The 26,719-nt window shown below is 46.5% G+C and overlaps 1 protein-coding gene and 1 pseudogene across 10 annotated transcripts in view; both read right to left on the bottom strand.

Moving 5' to 3' along the window:
• The window catches only part of pam (peptidylglycine alpha-amidating monooxygenase), a 445,162-nt gene that overhangs the window by 251,895 nt on the left and 166,548 nt on the right, over positions 1-26,719 (bottom strand). The gene's annotated exons all lie outside the window — the stretch shown is intronic.
• LOC140429930 (18S rRNA (guanine-N(7))-methyltransferase-like) lies at positions 859-22,735 on the bottom strand (annotated as a pseudogene).

Raw genomic sequence — 26,719 nt, 5'->3', positions numbered from 1 at the left:
GTATAGGTAGTACTAGGGAATGAAAGAAAAGACTCAGGAAGACTGAAGTTAAAGGGAAAAATAACTGGAATCTGAGCAAGGTACTGTTCACTAAAGTTAAAGAAAGGGGCAGAGGAACCCTTGTGGTGACAGCTATGAACTGAGCGGTGGCAAGAAATGTCGGTCTCTCCTAGAAACTTCTCATTAGACCTTTTTAATCCGTGAAACAGGCACCAAAAGTATGAAAAATAATAATAATCATCTTTATTAGTGTCACAAGTATGCTTACATTAACACTGCAATGAAGTTACTGTGAAAATCTCCCAGTCGCCTGTTCGGGTACACGGAGGAAGAATTCAGAATGTCCAATTCACCTTCCTGTACAACGACATCCACCATCGTTTGTTAAAGTAGAAGCAAAGGGCTTTGATCAGTCATCTAGCAATTGTCTTCTGCACTATTCAAAAACAGGATTCAAAGGCACTGACCCTTTTTCTTGTACTAAGTTCACGATTGTTCATGAAATTATGTGATATTATGCACAGCACTCCGTTTTTAATCTGTGGTCAAGGATGAGACAGGATAACTCTGAATTCAGAAAGCCACAAAAGGAAGGCAAGATAAGGACCCAATTTCATTTATAATGTTCACTATTCACCAAACGAACGTCACTTGTGAAGATTGTCAGAAAGCTTGGTGCCGATAATGGTTTGGCACGGCCATTGACCACAGGAGGCCCATCCGGAGTTGTGAATTTAACATTGTGCCAGGGTTGCTGGGGATATCGGGGCCATTTTCAGCCCTGGGGTACTTTACAGGTATTTCAGCAGACTGAAAGGCTGCACAATGAAACTCTCCAGAGCTGAGAACGTTTCCACTTTAAAAACGGGTCTTCCTCTTCCTACAGGTGTACGTTGTATCATTTTGAACAGTCCTTCCCTGACGCCTTTGATGCTCTTTCTTCTCCAGAATCCAGACCCTGCTTCTCTTCGCAGGTTTCCCTTTCAAGTTTTTAAATCATAATCTGGCATTTGTGAACTGTACTGGGCCTGTTGTTTCCTCCCCCTGCTGTGCTCCGAAGCCCATTGGCAGCTTTCCAGAGACTCCAGCAAATAAACAAAAGATGATTTTTTTTGCCTTGCTGCTGTTGGGGTAATAGGCCACCAGTCCACCTGGAATCCGGCTTTCATCGCCTGCGCTGTGATCAACTACAGCGGCTCGGAGTTCTCACAGAATTTACAGTGCAGAAGGACGCTATTCGGCCCATCGAGTCTGCACCGGCCCGTGGAAAGAGCACCCTACCCAAGCCCACACCATCACTCAACCCCCGTAACCCAGTAACACAACCTAACCTTTTTGGACACTAAGGGCAATTTAGCATGGCCAATCTACCTAACCTGCACATCTTTGGACTGTGGGAGGAAACCGGAGGAAACCCATGCAGACACAGGGAGAAAGTGCAGACCTCCGCAGTTCTCAGGATAGAATTGAAACACGGCTCTAGCTCCGCGTACCAGACTGGTACATAAGCAACTGAAGAATTTGTAGAGCTGCTTTGGGGGGCTGTGACTCTTTATCTGCATCACAAAGCCAGCGCAGGGCAGAAATACAGAAGGTGCCAGCCTGCAATGGTATGCCAGCATCCACATTTCCCAGAATGAGGGCACCTTCCACCTCTCTTTCCAATGCAACATCAAGCATGGCTGTATTGATATCCACACCAACCCAATGATGTCCTTCTTCAGAGTGGTAATCCACTCTAGTCCCGATCCATACCCAACATCCAATAGGAAGCAAGGTTGATACTCAGGTAATTTGAGTAGCATGATAGCTCTTTCTGACATCTGAGTCTGGATTTCAATCATTCGTGAATTCTGCGTATATGTCCTTGCTTCGTCTTCACTGTAAAACTGAAGAAACAATCTTTAAAGCATCCCCATTTAAAAGATCCCCAACATGACCTCCATTCATTACCCAATCGATTGAGATGCCGACAACCAGCAGCCAGACCACAAGACCAGCAAGAGCAAAGAGAGGAAGACCCCCAACCTCAGAACAGGGGGACGTGCATGGCAACCACGACCCAGACCCAGTAGGATCACCAATGCCGGCCCAATCATCGATGAAGAAGCTGATGGAGTTTATCTTCACAGAGCTCCAAAAGCAGAGAGACAATGAAAGAGGATCTCATGTCGGCAATGAATTCGGCAATAGAGGCCATGCTGGTCCCCATAAAGAGAATATTGGACAGAGTGGAGTGAAGACTGGAGGTCGAGGAGGCAACAGCGCCGGACCTGGAAGCACCGTTAGGACTGGAGAAGATCATGAGATACATCAATTCCATGCAGTTCGGGTAGACACTGCGACCTGATGGGTTTCCAGTGGACTTCATCAAGACGTTCGCGGCAGCACTGGCTGTGCACCCAAGGGAGATGTTCGACGGCTCGCTGTCCTGCCGCCCACACTGGCACAGGCCTTGATCTCATTGATCCAAAGAAGGGCAAAGACCCAACGGAGTGGTCATACAGACCCATTTCATTCCTGAACACTGGCGCCGATGTCCTGGCGAGGTGACTGGAGAGTTACTTGCCAGAAGTAATCGCGAAAGATCAGACTGGGTTTGTCAAGGGCGAACAGTGAACATCAGATGCCTGCTGAACATGATCATGACCTACTGGGGAGGAGAAACCATAAGTGATCATTCCCTAGACGCAGTGAAAGCCTTTGACAGAGTAGAATATGATGTGTTGGGTGTTCTGGATCACATACAGGTCACCAACACTTGAAGTAGTGCAACACTATTTTATTAAAAGGTTAACTATTTAAACATACTTGAACTGTGGGTAAATACGATACTAGCTTTAACTAAAGACCTTTGCCTTGTCCTAACCAGTTGATGCACTCAGCACATGGTGAATGTCTGTGTTGCAGGCTGTGAGCTCGGTGCTCCTAGCTAGCTGCTACTCGAATGAGCGGGAACTCTGATGCCCCCTGTCTTTATAGTGCGTATGCTCTCACTGGTGATTGGCTGTGGTGTTGTGTATGTTGATTGGTCCCACTGTGTGTCCATCAGTGTGTGTCTGCACCATGATGTACTGGTGTATATTACGACATCCCCCTTTTATATAAAAAAATGTGCCTGCGTGACAATAAATAGTGTGTGGTGAATGTTCCTGACTACGTGTGTGCGAAATATTTACAGGACTATGTACATAAAACTAAGCTATTTACATGTGAAGGTGCCTGGTGCAGAAAAAAAAAGTGTGTCACACAAATACCGAGATGAACACTATATACAAACCACTTGAACAATTAAACTGAAGAACAGAACAGACCAGAGAGCCCATTAGTGCACAAAGATCACAAATTAGGTCTCTTGAGGTGGGTGACGAATTCTGGTTGACCGCCAGGGTGGCACACCACTCATCGTCTGGATCGATGCTGTATACCGACAGCAGCTGGTGTCTTTGCTTCGGGGACAGCCTGTTTTTTGTTACGACACCGACTCGAAAAGGCGCCTTTGGGTCCTCGGTGACACCGCTGTGCGGGAGGTAGGAATCGGACTCGGTGACCGTGGGTTGAATTGCCCGAACATTCCTGCGAGGCTGGCTGAAGCGATATGAATTGGAAGGCTGAGCTGCTCGACAGCAGGCAGCATAGTGGCCAAGTCTTCCATATCGTAGGCGTTGTCGAGATTTTGCGGGGCATTGCCGCTTTAAATGGGCGGAGCCACAGTTGCCGCGCGTTGTGACGTTCGCTGTGCCACCGCGCATGCGCGGTCATGCGTGGTGCGCACCTGCGCATTACGTTCCTCCATGTCGCCGTTCCCTCATTTGGTGCATACAAGCGCGCGAGTCCACGAAAAGCGCATGAAATGGCCGCCCTCATCCAGGCTGAGGCCCTGGGGGTGCTCAATCACTTGGATCCGTTCCACTTCGTGGGGACCTTGCCACGCCGTTTCAGCCGCTTGTATATGGGAGTACCGACTGGTGGCATTTTCATGTAGGACACAGGTCTCGATGGCGGTCGCTAGGGTGAGTTGCTTTACTTTGAGGAGCTGCTGACGTAGGGGGTCCGACTGAACACCGAAAACGATCTGGTCGCGTATCATGGAGTCGGAGGTGGGCCCGTAGCTGCAAAATTGCGCAAGGATGCGGAGGTGTGTTCGAAAGGATTGGAAAGGTTCGTCCTTACCCTGCAAACGCTGCTGGAACACGAAGCGCTCAAAACTTTCATTCACCTCTACGCTGCAGTGAGTGTCAAATTTGAGGAGAACCGTCTTGAACTTCGTCTTGTCTTCGTCATCTGAAAAGATGAGAGAGTTGAAAATGTGGATGGCATGGTCCCCGGCTGTGGAGAGGAGAAGAGCAATCTTTCTGGTGTCCGAGGCGCCCACCCTTCCCGTGGCTTGGAGGAAGAGCTGGAAGCGCTGTTTGAAAATCTTCCAGTTGGCCCCGAGGTTGCCGGCGATGCGGAGCGACGCCGGCGGGCTGATGTTGTCCATGTTGCAGGATGACGGAATGCTGGCGGAAGAGGCAGATCACTTGTAGTTAGGTCTAGTATGCAACCACTCCTGGTATCATGATGTGTTGGCTGTTCTGGATCACAGACAGGTCACCAACACTTGAAATAGTGCAACACTATTTTATTAAAAGGTTAACTATTTAAACATACTTGAACTGTGGGTAAATACGATACTAGCTTTAACTAAAGACCTTTGCCTTATCCTAACCAGTTGATGCACTCAGCACATGATGAATGTCTGTATTGCAGGCTGTGAGCTCTGTGCTTCTAGCTAGCTGCTACTCGAATGAGCGGGAACTCTGATGCCCCCTGTCTTTATAGTGCGTGTGCTCTTACTGGTGATTGGCTGCGGTGTTGTGTATGTTGATTGGTCCCACTGTGTGTCCATCAGTGTGTGTCTGCACGATGATATACTGGTGTATATTATGACAGAATGGAGGTACTTCATGGAGGTACTGGAACAGTTGAGTTTGGCCCATGTTCATCTCCTTGGTGAAACTACTGTACAGCGCTCCCATGACTAACTGACGAATGAAAGCACCAGCTCTGGCTATTTCCAGCTGCACAGAGGCTCTAGACAGGGATTCCAATTGTCTCCGCTGTTGTTCGTTTTGGCAATTGAGCCACTGGCCATCACTCTCAGTTCAGCGAAGGGGTGGGGAGGCATTCAGAGGGGAGACAGAGAGCACAGAGTCTCTCTCCATGCAGATGGCCTGCTCCTCTACAGATGATACAAAGATCATACAAAGATACAAATGAGGGGCAGCATGGTAGCATTGTGGTTAGCACAATTGCTTCACAGCTCCAGGGTCCCAGGTTCGATTCCGGCTTGGGTCACTGTCTGTGTGGAGTCTGCACATCCTCCCCGTGTGTGCGTGGGTTTCCTCCGGGTGCTCCGGTTTCCTCCCACAGTCCAAAGATGTGCAGGTTAGGTGGATTGGCCATGATAAGTTGCCCTTAGTGTCCAGAATTGCCCTTAGTGTTGGGTGGGGTTACAGGGTTGTGAGGATGGGGTGGAGGTGTTGACCTTGGGTGGGGTGCTCTTTCCAAGAGCCGGTGCGGACTCGATGGGCCGAATGGCCTCCTTCTGCACTGTAAATTCTATGATAATCTATGATAATCTGTAAAGGAACAGGTAGTACTGAGGAAGAAGAGGGGCTGCAGACGGACTTGGACAGGCTAGGAGAGTGGGCAAAGAAGTGGCAGACGGAATACAATGTGTGAGGTTATGCACTTTGGAAGGAGGAATGGAGGCATAGACTATATTCTAAATGGGGAAATGCTTAAGAAATCAGAAGCACAAAGGGACTTGGGAGTCCTTGTTCACGATTCTCTTAAGGTTAACGTGCAGGTTCAGTCGGAAGTTAGGAAGGCAAATGCAATGTTAGCATTCATGTCGAGAGTACCAGGTATGTACTTCTGAGGTTGTATAAGGCTCTGGTCAGCGCCCATTTGGAGTATTGTGAGCAGTTTTGGGCTCTAAGGAAGGACGTGTTGGCCTCCAGAGGAGGTTCACAAGAATGATCCCTGGAATGAACAGCTTGTCGTATGAAGAATACTTGAGGACTCTGCGTCTATAGTCGTTGGAGTTTAGAAGGATATGGTGGGAATCTTATTGAAACTTATAGGATAAGGGGATCAGGGGTTATGGGGAGAAGGCAGGAGAATGGGGATGAGAAAAATATCAGCCATGATTCAATAGCGGAGCAGACCCGATGGGCCGAGTGGCCTAATTCTGCTCCTGTGTCTTATATGGTCTACGTCTCAAACTCCCTGGCTAACATGGGTAAGATAATGGAACTCCAAAGATAGGGGCATTCTTGGGATACAAACGAAACCTGAACAAGAGCAAAATCTTCCTGGTGAACCGTCCAGGGGGAGGAGCAGAGCTGGGGGCGCTGCCATTCAAACTAGCCTAAATCAAGTTCCAATACCTGGGGATCCAGATCGCCCATGACTGGGCAAGGCTCCACAAGTGGAATCTGTCTAGCCTGATGGAGATGGTGAAGGCTTTCTCTGGTGTGAAGAGTGTAGACAATAAAAATGAACATGCTGCCAAGGTTCCTCTTCATAATCAGATTGCTCCCGATCCCCAAATCCTTCATCATCAACGTGGATAAGCTAATCATGGCTTTCGTGTGAGCTGGAATAAAAACCAGGGTCCACAAAACTGTTCTACAAAGAGGGTGGTTCATGGAGGTCTTGGTGCTACCGAACCTCCTACTCTAACACTGGGCAGCTAATGCAAAAAGGGTGTGGGGTGGCTGGGAAAACTGGAGATGGAATGGATGCAGATGGAGACGACCTCCTGAAATGGAATGTACCTTTATGCACTGGCCACTGCTCCACTCCATTTCCCCCAACCAGGTACTCGAGGAGCCCAGTGGTAGTAGCCACACCAAGGACCTAGAACCATCTCCGGCACCATTACAAACTTGGGGATATGTCTGTTGCGGCCCCTCATCTGCAGAAACCATAGGTTCATCCCAATTAAAATAGATGCCACTTACAAAACTTGGAGAAAGGACGAAGGAGTACTGACTGTAAGGGACCTGTACATAGACAGTAGAATAGTGACCTTGGGGGAACTAACGGAGAAGCTCCAGCTCCCAAAAGGGAATGAGCTCCTGTACTTCCAGCTACGAGACTTCCTCCTCATGGAAGCCGCAGTTTCCCCCCAGCAACACTTTACTGGACAGACTGTTAGCACAGGATGAATTAGGGGACGGTAAATGCGCTGACATATATGGATGACTGTGAGAAGAGGCAAGGACCCCCACTAGATGAGACACCAAAAAGATGGGAGGAAGAGCTAGGCATAGAGATAGGCGGAGGACTCTGGAGTGAAGCACTGCATAGAGTAAACTCCACCGCCTCATGCGGAGGGTTAAGTCTAATGCAGCACGGTAGCATAGTGGTTAGCACTATGGCTTCACAGCGCCAGGGTCCCAGGTTCGATTCCCAGCTTGGGTCACTGTCTGTGCGGAGTCTGCACGTTCTCCCAGTGTCTGTGTGGGTTTCCTCCGAGTGCTCCGGTTTCCTCCCACAAGTCCCGAAAGATGTGCTGTTAGGTAATCTGGACATTCTGAATTCTCCCTCTGTGTGCCCAAACAGGCGCCGGAATGTGGTGACTCGTTGCTTTTCACAGTAACTTCATTGCAGTGTTAATGTAAGCCTACTTGTGACAATAAAGATTATTATGATTAAAGATTATTATTATTATTGTTGTGATGCACAGGGCGCACCTGACTAGGACATGCATGAGCTGGTTCTTTCTGGAGGTGGAGGACAAATGCGAGCAGTGGAAGGGGGGAGGGTCCTGTCGACCAGAACTACATGTTCTGGTCCTGCCCCAAGCTGATCGGGTTCTGAACCACCTTTGTCGAGGGGATGAGGGTGGAGCCATGCCCTCTAGTGGTGGACTTTGGAGTCACGGAGCATCCAGAGCTCTTGATGGGGTGAGGGGCCGATGCCCTGGCCTGATAGCCCGCCGGATATTCCTGCTTGGATGGAGGTCGACAATGCCACCCAAGGCCGCAGGCTGGCTGTCCAACTAGTGGAATTTTTGAAACTGGAAAAAAAATGAATTTACTATCCGTGGTCGGAGGAAGGGTTTCACTCCTCGTGGAAATAGTTCACCAACATCTTCGAGGACATATTTGTGACAAGAAACTAGTGGGTGGGGAGGAGGAGGGAGAACTAGAAGGGAGGGAGGAGAGGAATTATCACCCATAACACAGATAAAGCAACAAGTGTACGGTATGGTACGAGGGTATAGGGGCCCACGAACAGCAATATAGGAACACACCCCAAAAGAAGGGCAGAGTCCCCAGCCGAGGCCTCTCCACTTTTGTTTGGCCTTGCCCTTAAGTGCTGTATGCTGGGACTACCCCCCTTCCCCTCAAGTGACATCAGAGGGGGGAGGGGTCATTCACTCTTTTTCTGCTAATCTACCGTACGCGTCACAATCTGTAAATATTAACCACTCTGGCAAGATGCTTACCACAAGTGTACAGTTTAATCGTGTAATGTCTCGGTTGAGTTTAAAGATGTATCATATTTAGTCTGGTTATTTTGGTAGAAAACAACTGTATAGTCGGACCATGTGTAGGGTACGTTTGTTTGATATAAAATGTAAATATTTAAATAAAAAAGAAAGGGGCAGAGAGAGGTTCCCAGTTAAAGACAGAGCTGCAATGGGCAGACCTGGTAAACTTGCTTCGTGAGATGCCAGACATATGAAATGCCAGACATCTGAAATAATCCTAAAGTTGGTGCCATCTTAATACAGCCTGTGACGCAGTGGTGTTCTGTTGGCAGGTCTGGGTACCTGGAAGACTGTGTGGAAGCATGAATGCATGTGGCAATCTAAGGCTGAAAAATACTGAAAGGAGAAATTGAAATCTGTAAGTAAATCCTTGGTGATGGCATCCGAGAGAAAACGTTGTTTGGGAGAAGATTCTAAGGTGTATTTTTTGAGAGCGGAGTTTAGAAACATTCGTGTGGAAGTCAGAGTTCCAGTGAAACCAGATGGCTCACAGTGTGACAAGCATCTGATTGGATTTGATGAGAATACAAGTTGTATTGGGTGGCATCTGCCACTTGATTTCAGAGTGGTGTGTGTCTGACCAGTCGGCCTGTTGGTTTATATGGACTGTGTATTTACCAAGAACATTACAGTACAAGATATATTTTGTAACTTGTCTGATCCTTAAATTTCTGTGTATATCTGTGAAGCTTTAGGAAGAAATGAAATGAAAATGAAATGAAAATCGCTTATTGTCACAAGTAGGCTTCAAATGAAGTTACTGTGAAAAGCCCCTAGTCGCCACATTCCGACGCCTGTTCAGGGAGGCTGGTACAGGAATTGAACCGTGCTGCTGGCCTGCCTTGATCTGCTTTAAAAGCCAGCTCTTTAGCCCTGTGATAAACCAGCCCCTAAAGGGCTGGTGAAAGGAGTAGTGTATTCGAGTCAATCTTTTCATGTTTAACAAATGTTTTATTCTTTTATTAAAAGCTAATTGGCAGTCCTGTGACTCCATTCATCCACGTCTCTGAACAAAAAATAAGCGTTACATTCCAATGGGCCCGGGTTTCATCCCGAGACCTGATTGCCCAGTTGTATTGACAAAGGTTGACAGTAATCTTTGTATCTTCATTGGCTACAGGTGAAGTTCCAGAGGACTGGAGAGTAGCCAATGTTATTCCATTGTTTAAGAAGGGGAGCAGGGATAATCCAGGAAATTATAGGCCGGTTAGTCTTACATCAGTGGTGGGGAAATTATTGGAAATGATTCTTAGAGATGGGATTTACCCACATTTGGAAACAAATGGACTTATTAGTGATGGACAGCATGGTTTTATGAAGGGGCGGTCATGCCTCACAAATTTGATCGAGTTTTTCATGTGACAAACATGATAGATGAGGGAAAGGTAGTAGATGTTGTTTACATGGACTTCAGTAAAGCCTTTGACAAGGTACCTCATGGTAGACTGGTACAAAAGGTGAAGTCTCATGGGATCAGAGGAGAGCTGGCAAGTTGGATACAGAACTGGCTTGACACAGAAGACAGAGGATAGCAGTAGAAGGGTGCTTTTCTGAATGGAAGGCTGTGACTCGCAGTGTTCCACAAGGATCAGTTCTGGGGCCTTTGTTGTTCGTGGTGTATATAAATGATCTGGAAGAAAATGTAGCTGGTCTGATTAGTAAGTTTGCAGCTGACACAAAAATTGATGGAGTTGCGGATAGTGAAGAGGATTGGTCAAGGATACAGCAGGATATAAACTGGTTGGAGTCTTGGGCGGAGAAATGGAAGATGGAGTTTAACCCTAACCCAAGTGTGAATTAATGCACTTTGGAAGGTCCAATGCATGTAGGAATTACACAATAAATGGTAGAACTCTTGAGAGTACTGACAGGCAGAGAGATCTGGGCGACATGTCCACCGATCACTGAAAGTGGCAATGCATGTGGATAAGGTGGTCAAGAAGGCATATGGCTTGCTGGCCTTCATCGGTTGAGGCATTGAATATAAAAATTGTCAAGTCATGTTGCAGCTGTAAGGGGCTTAGATAGGCCTCATTTGGAATATTGTGTACAATTCTGGTCACCACACTACCAGAAGGATGTGGATGCTTTGGAGAGGGTACAGAAGCGGTTTACTAGGATGTTGCCCAGTATGGAGGGCATTAGCTATGAGGAGAGTTTAGACAAACTCGGTCTGTTCTCGCTGGAACGACGGAGGTTGAGAGGCGACCTGATAGAGCTCTACAAGATTATGAGTGGCTTGGACAGAGTGGACAGTCAGATGCTCTTTCCTAGGGGAGGAGAGTCAATAGGGGACATTGGTTTAAAGTGCGTGGAGAAAAGTGTAGAACAGATGTGTGAGGCAGGTTTTTTTTTTTTTTACACAGAGGGTGGTAAATATATGGAACGTGCTGCCTGGGGAGGTGGTGGTGGGAGCAGGATGCATTTAAGGGGCATCTAGACAAATATATGAATAGGGTGGGAATGGAAGGATACATACTCTGCAAGTGCATATGGTTTTAGTTTAGGCAGGTACCATGGTCAGTGCACACTTGGAGGGCCGAAGAGCCAGTTCCTGTGCTGGATTGTTCTTTGTATCATCAGCTAGGATCCTAATTTTAAAAAAATAAATTTAGAGTACCCAATTCATTTTGTCCAATTAAGGGGCAATTTAGCGTGGCCAATCCACCTACCCTGTACATCTTTGGGTTATGGGGGTGAAACCCACGCATTCACGGGGAGAATGTGCAAACTCCACACAGACTGTGACCCAGAGCCAGGATCGAACCTGGGACCTTGGCACAGTGAGGCAGCAGTGCTAACCACTGCATCACCGTGCTGCCCAGCTGGGATCCTAATATGACAGCATGCAAGACATCATCATATATGTGTGCGATGATGTCGCGTCACCATGCCATTCACAGTAAATGTGCACCGGAACGGCACATTTACAGCCCTAGGTAGACCACCAACATCTAAGATCATCCAGTTAAAAATAAGTCTTCTGACCACTGAGTGAGAATACCCAGCCAATTGAGCATTCAGGTCAGATGGACTGCATGTAGCCATTGCATTAGCACACAAAATCAACAAGCTTGTCAAGTAGACAATAAAGCACAATTTTGCTAAAACGAGAAAAAAACCTTCCTCCGCCCTCCATATGAGATTGCAGTCACACTGTTCTGTATAAATTTTTAATGTTGCAAATGTTGAGTGTTTGCACCTAATTTATGAGCAGAATCTGACTACATAGCACAAATAACTGCGAGGTTTACACCCAAAAAAAACATAAACTGAATTACTGTGGAGATGCAGAAAATGAACCCTTAATTTAAAATCCTAACAGAATTACAATATTTTATGGACATCAATTCACTGCTTTTGCCTTAAAATGTAAAGCAGGATTAAAAATTAACTATTGCTCTGCCAAAATGGATTCACTTAGCAATAGTTCAATGCTAGCATGGAACCTATCCAACAAATCAGTAAATGACGAAGTATATTACCCATAATGTGTTTACATGGCACAGCAAGTAAATTCTTAGTCTCTGAGGTTGGCAAACGAGATGTTTTTACATCAGATGAGTAACCTGTGCCAGCTTCTGCTGCTACGCTGGAACAATTCTGAGACTTGGTTAACTGATGTGTTTCAGTCTAAATGGCAAGGTTCCAAATTATTCCTGAATTTGGCTCCCCTTTACATCAGGCAAAACAATCAACGCTAAGCATTACCATCACCGGTCAAATAGCTTTGATAAAAGCATGAATGCACTCAACGGCAAGTAGTGCTCAATATTATTCTTGAAAATGCCAAATTCCAATCATCGAGTTTCTCCAATAAAGTATTGTGCATTTGCTTTTCCATCAATCGATGTCTTTGCTGCAGCTTTGGAGATACTGCAAGAATACTGATCAGATCATCCCTATATAGAATACTGTGGGTTATTCTATCTCCTACCATTTTGTGTCTCCAAATTCTGAATAAATTGTTCTTGATCAGGTTGTATATACAATGAAAAGTAGACACAATTTAAATGACAAAGATTGAAGTGTCGAAATATAAAATGCATGAATGCAATGAAGTTGCATTTAAGAGGAAACTGGATATGTACATGAGGGCGAAAGGAATAGAAAGTTATATTGGTGGAGTTAGATTAAAGCGTCCGGGATAAAGTTTATGTGGAACATAAACACTGACATAGACCAGTAGGTCAAAGTGGCCTGTTGCGATGCTGTAAAATATGTAACTAAGTCAAGAATAACATATAATTAGATTTTTATTATATTTTAGGTCTACTTGCTATAAAAATGTTGGCCAATAGGATTCCAATGCTCGCTAAATTTGTGCTGATCAGGGGCGAAATTCTCCCCCAACGGCGCGATGTCCGCTGACTGGCGCCAAAGACGGCGCCAATCAGACGGGCATCGCGCCGGCCCAAAGGTGCAGAATGCTCTGCATCTTTGGCGGCCTAGCCCCAACATTGAGGGGCTAGGCCGACGCCGGAGGGATTTCCGCCCCGCCAGCTGGCGAAAATGGCGTTTGTTGCCCCGCCAGCTGGCGCGGAAATGCGGCGCATGCGCGGGAGCGTCAGCGGCCGCTGAAAGTTTCCCGCGCATGCGCAGTGGGGAGAGTCTCTTCCGCCTCCGCCATGGTGGAGGCCGTAGCGGAGGCGGAAGGGAAAGAGTGCCCCCACGGCACAGGCCCGCCCATGGATCGGTGGGCCCCGATCGCGGGCCAGGCCACCGTGGGGGCACCCCCCGGGGTCAGATCGCCCCGCGCCCCCCCCAGGACCCCGGAGCCCGCCCACGTCGCCTGGTCCCGCCGGTAAATACCAGGTTTGATTTACGCCGGCGGGACAGGCAATTTCTGGGCGGGACTTCGGCCCATTCGGGCCGGAGAATTGAACGGGGGGTCCCGCCAACCGGCGCGGCCCGATTCCCGCCCCCGCCCAATCTCCGGTACCGGAGACTTCGGCGGGGGCGGGATTCACGGCGGCCAACGGCCATTCTCCGACCCGGCGGGAGGTCGGAGAATGATGCCCCAGATCACTATATTTGCCACATGATACAAAATAAATGCAAAGGACGGTGCAAATCTTGTAGCCATCTCCCAGAGATGAAGTAGGGTTGAGGAACAGGACTAAAGGTGAGCAATAGGATACTGCATTGTAACAGCAGCTGTGTCAAATAATATTCTTAGTCGCAGTAACTAATCACTACACAGCATCTAATTGTGGTGCTTGCACAAATATTTCACCATGCCTTCAATTGTTTCCTGGGGTCCTCATTATCACATATCATGATGGAGCTAGGCGACAGTTTTCGAATGTTAAGGATAGAGTCTAGATGACAAGAAAATAGATGCAAAACTTTATACTTCTGCCATGTTCAAAAAATAGACTTTTTGCTGAATGTAAACAGAAGGCTGCTACAAGTCACGTGACCACTGAATTGACCCTTTGTTCTGGGAGCTACCACCAGGAGTAATGAACAAACTAATTCTTCTCTCGCACCTCATTGTACAAACCATTTTGTAATCAACAAAAGCAGAGGAAGTGAAGACAAACTGGATACCAACCTGAACTATCACAAAAGCCAACCTGAACTATCGCAAAAGAGGGAAATAAAATCTTGTTACATTAGAAGAGATACTAATAATCACCTTGTCTCTCTCCTGAGGAAGAACAATGGATTTCTGCCAGAAAAATGAATTGATAAGCTGCAATTAACCATGTCACATGACCCAATCCTCTGCCCATTTGGATAATTTTAACATGACATCTTTGTGCCTTACAGGCAATCTGCTGTTTAATGTGCAACTAGCGAATACCCCAAGAAGCAGAACTCCAGGCAGTACAACAGCTTGCGTCTTAATCCTGTCTCTGCTGTAAAATCTCCCACCATCGCCTGCAAAATCACCGAATCTGTTGTGTGCCTAATTTACCTTGTGGAATCAGCACCAACAATAAAGTGAACTAGAACAAAGAATAAAGAAAAGTACAGCACAGGAACAGGCCCTTCAGCCCTCCAAGCCTTTGCCGACCATGCTGCCCATCTAAACTAAAATCTTCTGCACTTCCGGGGTCCGTATCCCTCTATTCCCATCCTATTCATGTATTTGTCAACATGCCCCTTTAACGTCATTACCGTCCCTGCTTCCACCACCTCTTCCGGCAGCGAGTTCCAGGCACCCACTACACACTGTGTAAAAAAAACTTGCCTCGTACATCTCCTCTAAACCTTGCCCCTCGCAACTTAAACCTATGTCCCCTAGTAATTGGCCCCTCTACCCTGGGGAAAAGCCTCTGACTATCCACTCTGTCTATGCCCCTCATAATTTTGTAGACCTAACTCTACAACTCTCATCTTTAGCCAGCTGAACCTGAGCTCCTACATGAAATAATTCCTCATTAGGCTCTGACTCTGGAAGTCATATGAAGTAATATGCATTTCTGTGGTTCTTGTACTGATATTATCCATTGGTGTGCGTGGGTGTGTTTGTGGGTGGTGTGTGTGTATGGGTGGGCTGCACGTGTGTGTGGGTGGGGTGCGCGTGTGCAAGAGTAGGGTGAAACTCACAGCAATGTGGTTGACTATGAAATGCCCTCTGAAATGGCCTAGCAAGCTACTCAGTTGTATCTAAACGCTACAATGAAAACAAAATGGAATGAAACTGGACGGACTAACTAGCATCGACCAAGGCACCAGAAATGACAACGGCAAACACAGTCGACACTGCAAAGCCTTCAGAACTAACATCTGGGAGCCTGTGCCAAATTTGGGACAGCTGTCGGGCGACAGGCTGATGCAAAGATCCGAAAGACATGCTTGTTAGGTGAATTGGACATTCTGAATTCTCCCTCAGTGGTGTTCCACAGGGATCAGTGCTGGGACCGTTGCTGTTTGTAGTATATATAAATGATTTGGAGGAAAATGTAACTGGTCTGATTAGTAAGTTTGCAGACGACACAAAGGCTGGTGGAATTGCGGATAGCGATGAGGACTGTCAGAAGATACAGCAGGATTTAGATTGTTTGGCGACTTGGGCGGAGAGATGGCAGATGGAGTTTAATCCGGAAAAATGTGAGGTAATGCATTTTGGAAGGTCTATTGCAGGTAGGGAATATACAGTGAATGGTAGAACCCTCAAGAGTATTGAAAGTCAAAGAGATCTAGGAGTACAGGTCCACAGGTCACTGAAAGGGGCAACATAGGTGGAGAAGGTAGTCAAGAAGGCATACGGCATGCTTGCCTTCATTGGCTGGGGCATTGAGTATAAGAATTGGCAAGTCATGTTGCAGCTGTATAGAACCTTGGTTAGGCCACACTTGGAGTATAGTGTTCAATTCTGGTCGCCACACTACCAGAAGGATGTGGAGGCTTTAGAGAGGGTGCAGAAGAGATTTACCAGAATGTTGCCTGGTATGGAGGGCATTAGCTATGAGGAGCGGTTGAATAAACGCGGTTTGTTCTCACTGGAACGACTGAGGTGAGGGGTGACCTGAAAGAGGTCTACAAAATTATGAGGGGCAGAGACAGAGTGGATAGTCAGAGGCTTTTCCCCGGGGTAGAGGGGTCAATTACTAGGGGGCATAGGTTTAAGGTGCGAGGAGCAAGGTTTAGAGTAGATGTACAAGGCAAGTTTTTTACGCAGAGGGTAGTGGTTGCCTGGAACTCGCTACCGGAGGTGGTGGTGGAAGCAGGGACGATAGTGACATTTAAGGGGCATCTTGACAAATACATGAATAGGATGGGAATAGAGGGATACGGACACAGGAAGTGTAGAAGATTGTAGTTTAGTCGGGCAGCATGGTCGGCACGGGCTTGGAGGGCCGAAGGGCCTGTTCCTGTGCTGTACATTTCTTTGTTCTTTGTTCAAGGCGCCAGAGTGTGGCGACTAGGGGATTTTCACAGTAGCTTCATTGCAGTGTTAATGTAAGCCTACTTGTGACACTAATAATTATAATATTATTAATCATACCTTCAATAATGTCCCAGACACCATCATGTCCCTGTCCCACCAGCAGACCAGATCCAGCAGAGGTAGCAACTGTGGTATACAGTCGGGAGGGATTTGCCCTAGGAGTCCTCAACATCATCTCTGGACCCTATGTCTCATTGCACCAGGTAAACATGGGCAAGGAAACATCTTGCTGATAACTCTCTCCCTCAGCTGATGAATCCGTACTCCTCCATGTTGAGCACCACTTGGGGGAAGCACTGCGGGTAGGAAGGGTGCAAAATGTACTCTAGGTGGCGGACTTCAATGGCCATCATGGATAGTGGTTCAGTAGTACCACCACAGACTGAGCTGGCCAGTTCCCGAAGGATATAGCTGTTAGATTGATTTTCGGCAGGTGGTGAGGTAACCACGAAGGGAAAACATACTCTACCTCATTCTCACAAAACTGCCTGCCTGCCACAGATGACAGCATATGAGTGACCACCGAACAGTCCTTAGGGGGACAAAGTCCCGTCTTTGCAATGAAGATACCCTCCATTGTCTTGTGTGGCACTACCACCATTCCAAATGGGATATACTTTGAAAGATCTAGCAACTCAAGACTGGGCATCCATGAGACACTGTGGTCCATCAGTAGCAGCAGAATTGTACTCAACCACAATCTGTAACCTCATGCACCAGCGTATCCCCCACTCTACCACTATCACCAAGCCAGGGGATCAACCCTGGGATGATCAAGAGTGCAGGAGGGCAAGCCAGGAGTAACACCAGGCGTACCTAAAAATGAGGTGCTAATCTGATGAAGATACAACACAGGATGGCTTGCATGTCAAACAGCATAAGCAGCAAGTAATAGACAGAGCTGAGCAATTACACAACCAACAGATCAGATCTAAGCTCTGAAGTCCTGTCACACCGAGCCATGAATCGTGGTGGACAAATAAACAAACAACTCACTGGAGGAAGAGCCGCCACAAATATCCCCATCCTCAATGGTGGAGGAGCCCAGCACATTAGTGCAGCAGAACCATTTGCAACAATGTAGCCAAAAGAGCAGAGTGGATGATCCATCTCAGCCTCCTCGAGAGGTCCCCAGCATCACAGTCTACAGCTAATTCAGTTCAACCCACATGATGTCAAGAAACGGCAGAAGGCATTGGACACTGCAAAGACTATGGGTCCTGACAATATTCGGCCAATAGTACTGAAGACTTGTGCTCCAGAACTTGCCACGGTGTAGCCAAGCTGTTCCAGTACAGCTACAACACTGGTATCTACCCAGCAATGTGGAAAATTCCCCAGGAATAACCAGTTAATGAATGTGTTTTTGACAGCATTCTTTAGGACTCGATGTTGTCCAGAATGTCAGAACAACAATGCTTCTTAATCTATTGGATTCACATGTTCAGACAGAGCCTTGATTTAATATTTCATCAGAAAGATCCACCAATAAGATTGTATGACTGAAGTGGATTTATGTGATTAACGTTTGGACGACTTAATCTATAATTTCTAATTCAGAGGTAAAAGTACTATTGCTGAAACAAGCTGAAACAGATAGTTACATCAAATTTCCATGAATCTAATTAGTTCTTTTCCCCCCCAGAGTGTGGAAATTATAACAAGATTCAACCCTTTGGGTTATAGAACTCAGAGGATGGGAATGGGGTAGAGGCTTATAATATAGTGAGCGTGATTTACCAGCCACTTTTCGTCAGAATAGGAATGGGACGTTGCCGGTAGATCCCTCAAGAGACATCTTCTGGGATTCCCGACAGTCGTTATGCCCCGTGGGATCTAACAAGAGATCTCGCGAGATGTTACAATTCGGATCCCGCCCATTTCCACATACTTAAGTGAACTCTGCCGACCCAAAGGTGATCTACCAGTCTCGCCAAGGAGACCCCAGCTGGGCGCCGTTCAACACTGGTCCCCACAAATGGGAACCAGGCGGAATGGCACTTGGGGGGGGGGGGGGGCTCTCCCAGGCGATCGTAGACCCTGGGTTGGTATCTGGGCCGTGTGGCACCCGAGCACTACCGATGTCACCTGGGTACCTGCCACCCAGGTACCTTGGCACTGCCAGCCTGGCACCTTGGCAGTGGCAGGACCACCTGGGCACCTTGGCAACATCAGGGTACAAGGCTGAAAGTGCCAATGATCGGGCCCAGGGTTGCCCTGCCTGTATGAGGTCAGGTGAAGGGGCTCGAGGACCCCCCAACAAGCATGTTGGGCTATGGGGGGGGGGGGTTCGGGGATCGTGTCGGGGGTGGCGAGAGATCGAGGTACCATTTAAAAACGGTGCCGATCCTTTGCTGCACTGACAAGCAGAGCTCCTTATAATAGTGTCTTATTCATCAAAACATCTAGTGGCAGCTATGGACGCGGAGAAGGCCTTTGACCGGGTGGAGTGGGAGTATCTCTGGGAAGTGTTGCGGAGGTTTGGGTTTGGGAAGGGGCTTATCAGGTGGGTTAAGCTCCTATATAGAGCCCCGGTGGCGAGTGTGGCTACGAATCGACGGAGGTCGGAGTATTTACGGCTGTATCGAGGGACGAGACAGGGGTGCCCCCTGTCCCCCCCCTGTTGTTTGCATTAGCAATTGAGCTTTGGGCTATGGCATTAAGGGAGTCCAGGAAATGGAGGGTGGTGGTCCGAGGGGGAGAGGAGCGTCGGGTGTCGCTGTATGTGGCAGATCCAGTGGAGGGGATGGTGGAGGTCATGCGCATCCTAAAGGAGCTTGGGGACTTCTTAAGCTATAAGCTCAATGTAGGGAAAAGTGAGCTCTTTGTGGTGCATCCAGGGGACCAGGGAAGAAGGATAGACGACCTACCGTTGAGGAGGGCGGAAAGGAGCTTTCGATACTTGGGGATCCAGGTAGCTAGGAGCTGGGGGGCCCTGCACAAACTTAATTTGACGTGGCTGGTGGAGCAGATGGAGGAGGACTTTAAAAGATGGGATGTGTTGCCACTCTCGCTAGCGGGCAGGGTACAGTCGATTAAAATGATGGTCCTCCCGAGGTTTCTTTTTGTGTTCCGGTGCCTTCCTATTATGATTACCAAGGCCTTTTTTAAGCGGATAGGTAGGAGCATCATGGGTTTTGTGTGGGCAAACAAGACCCCGAGGGTAAGGAGGGGTTTTTTGGAGCGTAGTGGGGACAGGGAGGGCTGGCTTTGCTGAATCTTGGTGGCTATTATCGGGCAGCCAACGTGGCGATGATCCGTAAGTGGGTAATAGAGGGAGAGGGGGAGGCATGGAAGAGGCTGGGGATGGCGTCCTGCAAAGGAACGAGCCTGAGGGCGCTGGTGACGGCACCGCTGCCGATCTCGCCGACAAGGTACACCACGAGTCCGGTGGTGGCGGCAACGCTAAAGATCGGGGGGGGAGTGGAGACGACATAGGGGTGAGATGGGAACCTCGGTGTGGTCCCCGATCCGGGAGAACCATCGGTTCGTCCCAGGACGGATGGACGGGGGGGTTTCGGAGCTGACATCGGGCAGGGATCAGAAGGATGGGGGACCTGTTTATAGATGGGACGTTTGCGAGCCATGGGGCGCTGGAGGAGAAGTTTGGGTTACCCCCGGGAAACGCGTTCAGGTATATGCAAGTGAGGACGTTTGTGAGGCGGCAGGTGAGGGGATTCCTGTTGCTCCCGGCACAGGGGATTCAGGACAGGGTGATTTCGGGTGTATGGGTCGGAGAAGGAAAGGTTTTGGCGATATATCAGGAGATGAAAGAAGAGGAGGAGGCTTCGGTAGAGGAGCTGAAGGGCAAGTGGGAGGAGGAGTTGGGGGAGGAGATCGAAGAGGGTCTCTGGGCTGATGCCCTGAGCAGGGTTAATTCCTCTTCCTCATGTGCCAGGTGCAGCCTCTTACAGTTTAAGGTTATTCACAGAGCGCATATGACAGGGGCGAGGCTGAGTAGGTTCTTTGGGATGGAGGACAGATGCAGGAGGTGCTCGGGAAGCCCAGCGAATCACGCCCACATGTTCTGGTCGTGCCCGGCACTGGATGGGTTCTGGAGGGGTTTCGCGAAGACTATGTTCAAGGTGGTGAAAGTCCAGGTCAAGCCAAGTTGGGGGCTGGCATTATTTGGGGTGGCGGACGAGCCGGGAGTGCAGGAGGCGAAAGAGGCCGGCATTCTGGCCTTTGCGTCCCTGGTAGCCCGGCGGAGGATCTTGCTCATGTGGAAGGACGTGAAGCCCCCCAGTGTGGAAGCCTGGATAAATAACATGGCAGGGTTCATTAAGCTGGAGAGGATAAAGTTTGCCTTGAGAGGGTCTGCGCAGGGGTTCTTCAGGCGGTGGCAACTGTTCCTAGACTATCTCGTGGAGCATTAGAATGGGGTCGGTCAGCAGCAGCAGCAACCCAGGGAAGGAGGGGGGGGGGGGAAGAGAGAGAGGGGAGGGGAGGGGGGTGTCTCTTTCGGAATGGGGGGGGTAGTTGGGCGGGCGGGGGAGTTTTTTTTTCCCTAGGGGTACTTGTAAAAAGCATATGGGAGGGTTATTATGTGCGGGAGAAACCCATTGTATAAGTTCTGTAGTGTGTTTGATTGATGCGTTTATGTTTTGTTCTGTTCTTTTCTCTTTCTCTTTTCTGTTAATTGGTTGAAAATTTTTGTTGGAAAAACTTTAAATAAACATATTGTTTTTATAAAATTAAACTAAACATCTGAAGTCACTTTACACAATGAATCATTATGAAATGCAGTAATTCTTCAAAAAAATAATAAAGCAGCAACTAGTTGAAAAGAGTGGACTAAAAAAAAATCACTCCACCAGGCCATCATAAAAAGTAATAAAGCCTTTTCAACTTGATCTTGTTTTGTATGTTATGCAAATCACAGTTCACAAAGGATGGTCTCCTTCTAAAAACAGTGGCTGCCATCCGGCACTGTGCTCACAAACCATATACAAGTCAGTTTCTGATTTCCTTGGCACATAATGAGATTGTAAAGATCTTTACTTTTCCCACTCAGTGTTAATACTTAAAATTTTAGAGTACTTCATTTCAAGGTATTATAATTTTCTCTTTTTGAAGGAAAGTAAATAATTTTGAAAACACCACATTCCAAAGTATTTGATCACAATTTCAAAGTGGACCAATTATAAACTGTAAGAAGTCTTACAATACCAGGTTAAAGTCCAACAAGTTTGTTTTGAATCACAAGCTTTCGGAGCACTGCTCCTTCCTCTCAGGAGTTGTGCTCCGAAAGCTAGTGATTCGAAACAAACCTGTTGGACTTTAGTTGTAAGACTTCTTACTGTTCTCACCCCAGTCCAATGCAGGCATCTCCACATTAATTATAAACTAGCAAAGAATACATGCCGGCTGTGTCAAAAAATTAGGTCACTGATTAAATTTCTAATTATTGAAAATAATAACTTTTATCTTTTCTCAATTGCTACTGCTCCTGGAGCTCGAGTGACATTTGGACTCTTCAGTTATTTGAGGCCGTGCCATTCAAAGCACCCTGCCACCTTCCTCTTCATATCCAGTACATGACCTGTCAAACTCCTTCTGCACAGCATTCTACACAGAATACTGCTCAAGACATAATTCACTTGTGCTTCCCAGTTTCCTAAACTAGTAAGCAGCAATATTCCTTTGAAGAGATTATAGCATTGCGAGTTGCTGAACTAATTTAAAAAGGGCTGTTCCTTCCCAACTTCATTCTAGGAACCAGCTTTAAAATATTTGCTACAGGTGGAATGAGGTGAAGTGCCTTAGCGAGTTATCTAACTCAGCCTCAACCATGAACTGAACCAACCCTCAAACTAGCCCAGGTCTTCTCTATTTTCTATCATTGAAGTCACTGCTCCCCAAACCAAAATGCCACAGCATCGCAAAATGCAACCTAGCCAAGGTTCTGTGATGCTTCAACAGTACTTCTCGGTTCTTTGGTTCTATTCTTAATACAAAATCAAGAATTCTGTTTGCCTTTTTATGGTCCTATCTACTTATGCCAACACCTTGAATAATCTGTTTATCGACATACCAGATCATTTTCTATTTCTAATCAATTTAAAATCGACAATTATATATATATATATATATATATATATATATAGTTCCCTGTTCCTACTTTCAAGATATGTTACATCGCACTTTTCTGTATTGAATTGTATCTGTGACCTTCGGTTCATCCTGGTGACCATGTTTTGCCATCCAATTATCGCTCCATCCATGCAGTTCAGTAAAATCTTGCCATTTGTGTCACCCACTTTATTTCCTTCATCTATCATCTCCTATTCATACATAAAAATATAAATTTCGCCAAGATTGACATCCCTTTTAGAAACGTGTACAGACTGATCCTGATCTAATGCTTAATAATTTCTCCTTGCATTATAAATCTAGCAATTTAACGTTAAGACTTGCTTTATACTTTCTTCAAGCCTCACAGCGCCAATGACTTGGGGTTCGATTCCGACCTTGGGTAACGGTCTGCGTGGAGTTTGCATGTTCTTCCGTGTCTGCGTGGGTTTTCACCGGTTTCCTCCCACAGTCAATGGCTCCGAAGTGGAGATGCTCGATAGCTTTAAGTTCCTGGGGGTCACCATCACCAACAGTCTGTCCTGGTCCACTCACGTTGATACAACAGTCAAGAAAGCCCAACGTCTCTGCTTCCTATGGAAGCTAAAGAAATTCGGCATGTCTGCATTGACTCTCACAAACGTCTACAGATGTGCCATAGAGAGCATCCTATCCGGCTGCATCACAGCTTGGTATGGCAACTGCTCGGTCCAAGATCGCAAGAAACTGCAGAGTGTGGTGAACTCAGTCCAACACATCACACAAGCTTCCTATCCTCAAATTGATTCTGCATACACCTCCTGCTGCCTCAGGAAGGTGGACAGCATTATCAGAGAGCCCTCCCACCCAGGCATTGCCTTCTTCCAGACCCTTCCATCAGGCAGAAGGCACAGAAGTCTGAAGACCCGCACATTCAGACATAGGAACAGCTTCTTCCCCACAGCTACAACACTCCTCAACGACTCTCCCTCGTATTAATCTGTTCCCTGTAAGGACACTATTCACGACATCCTATGCTGCTCTTGCTCATGTATTTGCTTTGTTTGGCCCCTTGTTCCGCACTGCAACTAATCACTGTTTGTCGATGTACCATTTGTCAATGTACTCTGTTTATTATTCTTTTTGTCTACTATGTAAGTACTGTGTACGTTCCCTCGGCCGCAGAAAAATACTTTTCACTGTACTCCGGTATATGTGACAATAAATCAAATCAAGATCAAGACAGTCCAAAGGTGTGTAGGTCAGGGGAATTGGTGATGCTAAATTGCGCCTAGGTGGGGTTACGGGGTTAGGGTGGGGGACAGGGTAAGGGATTGTGCCTCGGTAGGATGCTCTTTTAGAGGGTCAGTGCAGACTTGATGGGCCAAATGGCCTCCTTCTGCACTGTAGGGATTCGATGATACTATTATCAATCCTTTTCTGAGGAGGAATATCTGGTCCATCAACCACTAGCACAGTCCCCCCCCCCTTTTTGGAAAATTATGGTCAGCATTATTCTTTCCCCAAGCTTGTCACATGTTTCTGTAATATAAACCAACAAGCACCTGTGATTTGTCTGAATAAATTCTTTGGTATTCTGAAATATAGCCTCTACTAATGCCAATTGAGTGCCCACGGTACCCAATTCGAATTCCACTTTGATAAGCGTGTTAGTCTTATCTGGTTACTCACCTTTTTCTTCAACTTCCATTTTTTCCTATTCCTTTTCTTTTTTACAATTAACTTAATTGTATTGTGGTTATTGCTACCCAAATATTCCCCAACTCTAAGTTACCTACTTGTCCCATTTCATTACCTAGAGAGATTGTTTGTGCTGTTGTACTCATCAGGGCAGCAACATATATTGATGGGAGAAATCAGACCCGAATATACTGCAAAAAAATGTTTCCTCCCCACCCCCACCAATGTATTTCATTCTATAGTTCTCTACATAATGAAATAGTTCAGTCTTGATTGGTCCTTTAGCAGTCTTCTTTTATCAGGGATAATGCATGCGGTCTTAAATAACTTTCTTAGGCCTCTACTGATTTTGTTATCCATGTTGTGAAGCTTGCTGTTCTAATCTAGCTGGTACAGGGTGGCAGGTTTAAGGCAGGATCTCACACGTACATTACAGCAGTGACTGCACCTTAAAAGAACTTCATTGGCTATAAAGTACATTGAAATATCATAAGGTCACAAAAGGGTCCATTTAATGCATGTTTTTCTTTCTTTAACACTTAATTTTCAAATATATACCGGTTTCATCATCGGTTAGGCTATACGCCTGACAGCCTATTATATTTTGAATAAGGGCAGCAGTTATGAATTTCTAATGAATCTTGGACTCAGTTTGTGAGCTATAAAAATACACAAAAGCCCTCAGTGTACAATTGAATGAAACAAACTGTGATTTTCATTGAGAACTGCATCAATTTTATCTAGTTTCCAGTGCTAAAAATATGGTTACGAGGAAAGTTGTATGCATTACAGTTGTAGAGCGACAGTTGAATAGATAAAATGAAGACCTTGGGCGGAATTATCCGGCTACTGGAATTCTCTTTCCGCTGGCAGCCGTGGTTTTCCCTGTGGGGTGGGGTAGCTTCAGTGGGAAATCCCATTGACAAGTGGCGGGAAGAGAGAAACACGCAGCTGGGGAACCAGAGACTCCAGCCGCTTATATCGTTATCCCCATTACCCATTGTTTATTGGATAACCTACTTAACATTTGAAACTTGAATGAGGATTGGTGCGTTGCACCAGCACTCGCTAAAAACTGAAGAAAGATTGTGCAGCAGTAGTAGAAGTATAATTTCAACAGACTAACAATAATGAACAGTCAATGATTCGGTATCCATTTTCCTGAGAAAATAACCAAAGAGCTGAAAAATTAAGAGTAAAAAAAAAACCCAAAACATTCAAGTTTGGTCAGCCTTTATCAGATCACATTTATTGAATCTTCATGGATTGGCATGTGGCTCACAAAAAAATAAAAGACTTTGGGCTGGATTCTCCGCCGTCGGGATTCTCTGTTTTGCCAGCAGCCCAGGGGTTTCCAGACGGTGTGGGGCTGCCCCACAATGGGGAACCCCATTGACCAGCTGGCGAAATGGAGAATCCCGACGGCGTGCTGAACCAGAAATCCGCCCTTTGAATTAGATCAAAAGGTATCTCATCAAAGTTTCATCCCTTCATCTATAAATTAGGAAATTACTATCAAAAGATTTTAAAATCATTGTTCAAAATCCATGGTAGTTTTGAAGCAGTAACTCAGAGAAACAGAACAAGTTTCACATTCAATGCACAGCATTTTGTAATAAATACAATTAATTTAATGAATGTTTGAGTGTATTATTTGTATTGTTAAAAAACTGCACTTTCAAATGTATATTTTTGAATTAATCTAATATCAGATGAAAGAAAATAGATTGTAGTCTAAATGTTCAGATTAGTACAAGTTTAACATTCAGATATTTATTTAGAGTAATTTTGAACACTAATTTTTATATAATCATCTAATTATTACTATTGAAACTATTCCTATGCCTAGTTCTTATGATCTTATGAAACGGAGGCTGAGGTAGAATATCAGACATGACACGAGAGGCCCATGACCGACTCTTGCTTCTATTTCTTATATTTTGAAAAGAAAATTGTGCAAGATTTTCTGATAAATACCACACAAGAATTCAAAGTGGAAAATATAATTTTAGTTGGCAACATGGTGCCACCTGCTGCTCCAACATGATGGGCTGGATTCTCCGTTTCAGAGGCTAAGTGCTGGCTCGAACGGAGAATTCATGGGAGGTTTACGACCAGAAAATTGGCACCGATTCTGGGGCCGGCTCCCGCGCCGTAAACAGTAGGTCCTGGGAGATGCATGCGCACAGCTGACGTTCTGCAGCGGTCGCGCCATACAAAAGAGCGCCACCGCCGGGTTCCCGACCGCTGAGACCACTTGTCCCGCGCCGTCGCGAACACGGCCCATAAGCGAAGCATCGTGGGAGGGCCTGTCGATTTTACGCCAACGGCGTCAGAGTCGATTCTCAGCCCAATCGCCGATTACAATAATCCAGCCAGATGTATCTGAAAGTTCGGATAGAGACTGACATAATTTTTTTTTTAAGAATCTTTATCGTCACAAGTAGGCTTACATTAACACAGCAATGAAGTTACTGTGAAAAGCCCCGAGTTGCCACATTCCAGCGCCTGTT

Source organism: Scyliorhinus torazame, chromosome 9, assembly GCF_047496885.1.
Source record: "Scyliorhinus torazame isolate Kashiwa2021f chromosome 9, sScyTor2.1, whole genome shotgun sequence".
NCBI classification, from domain to species: Eukaryota; Metazoa; Chordata; class Chondrichthyes; order Carcharhiniformes; family Scyliorhinidae; genus Scyliorhinus; species Scyliorhinus torazame.
The sequence above is the reverse complement of the archived record's forward strand: the minus strand, read 5'-3'. Positions and strand labels throughout refer to the sequence as shown.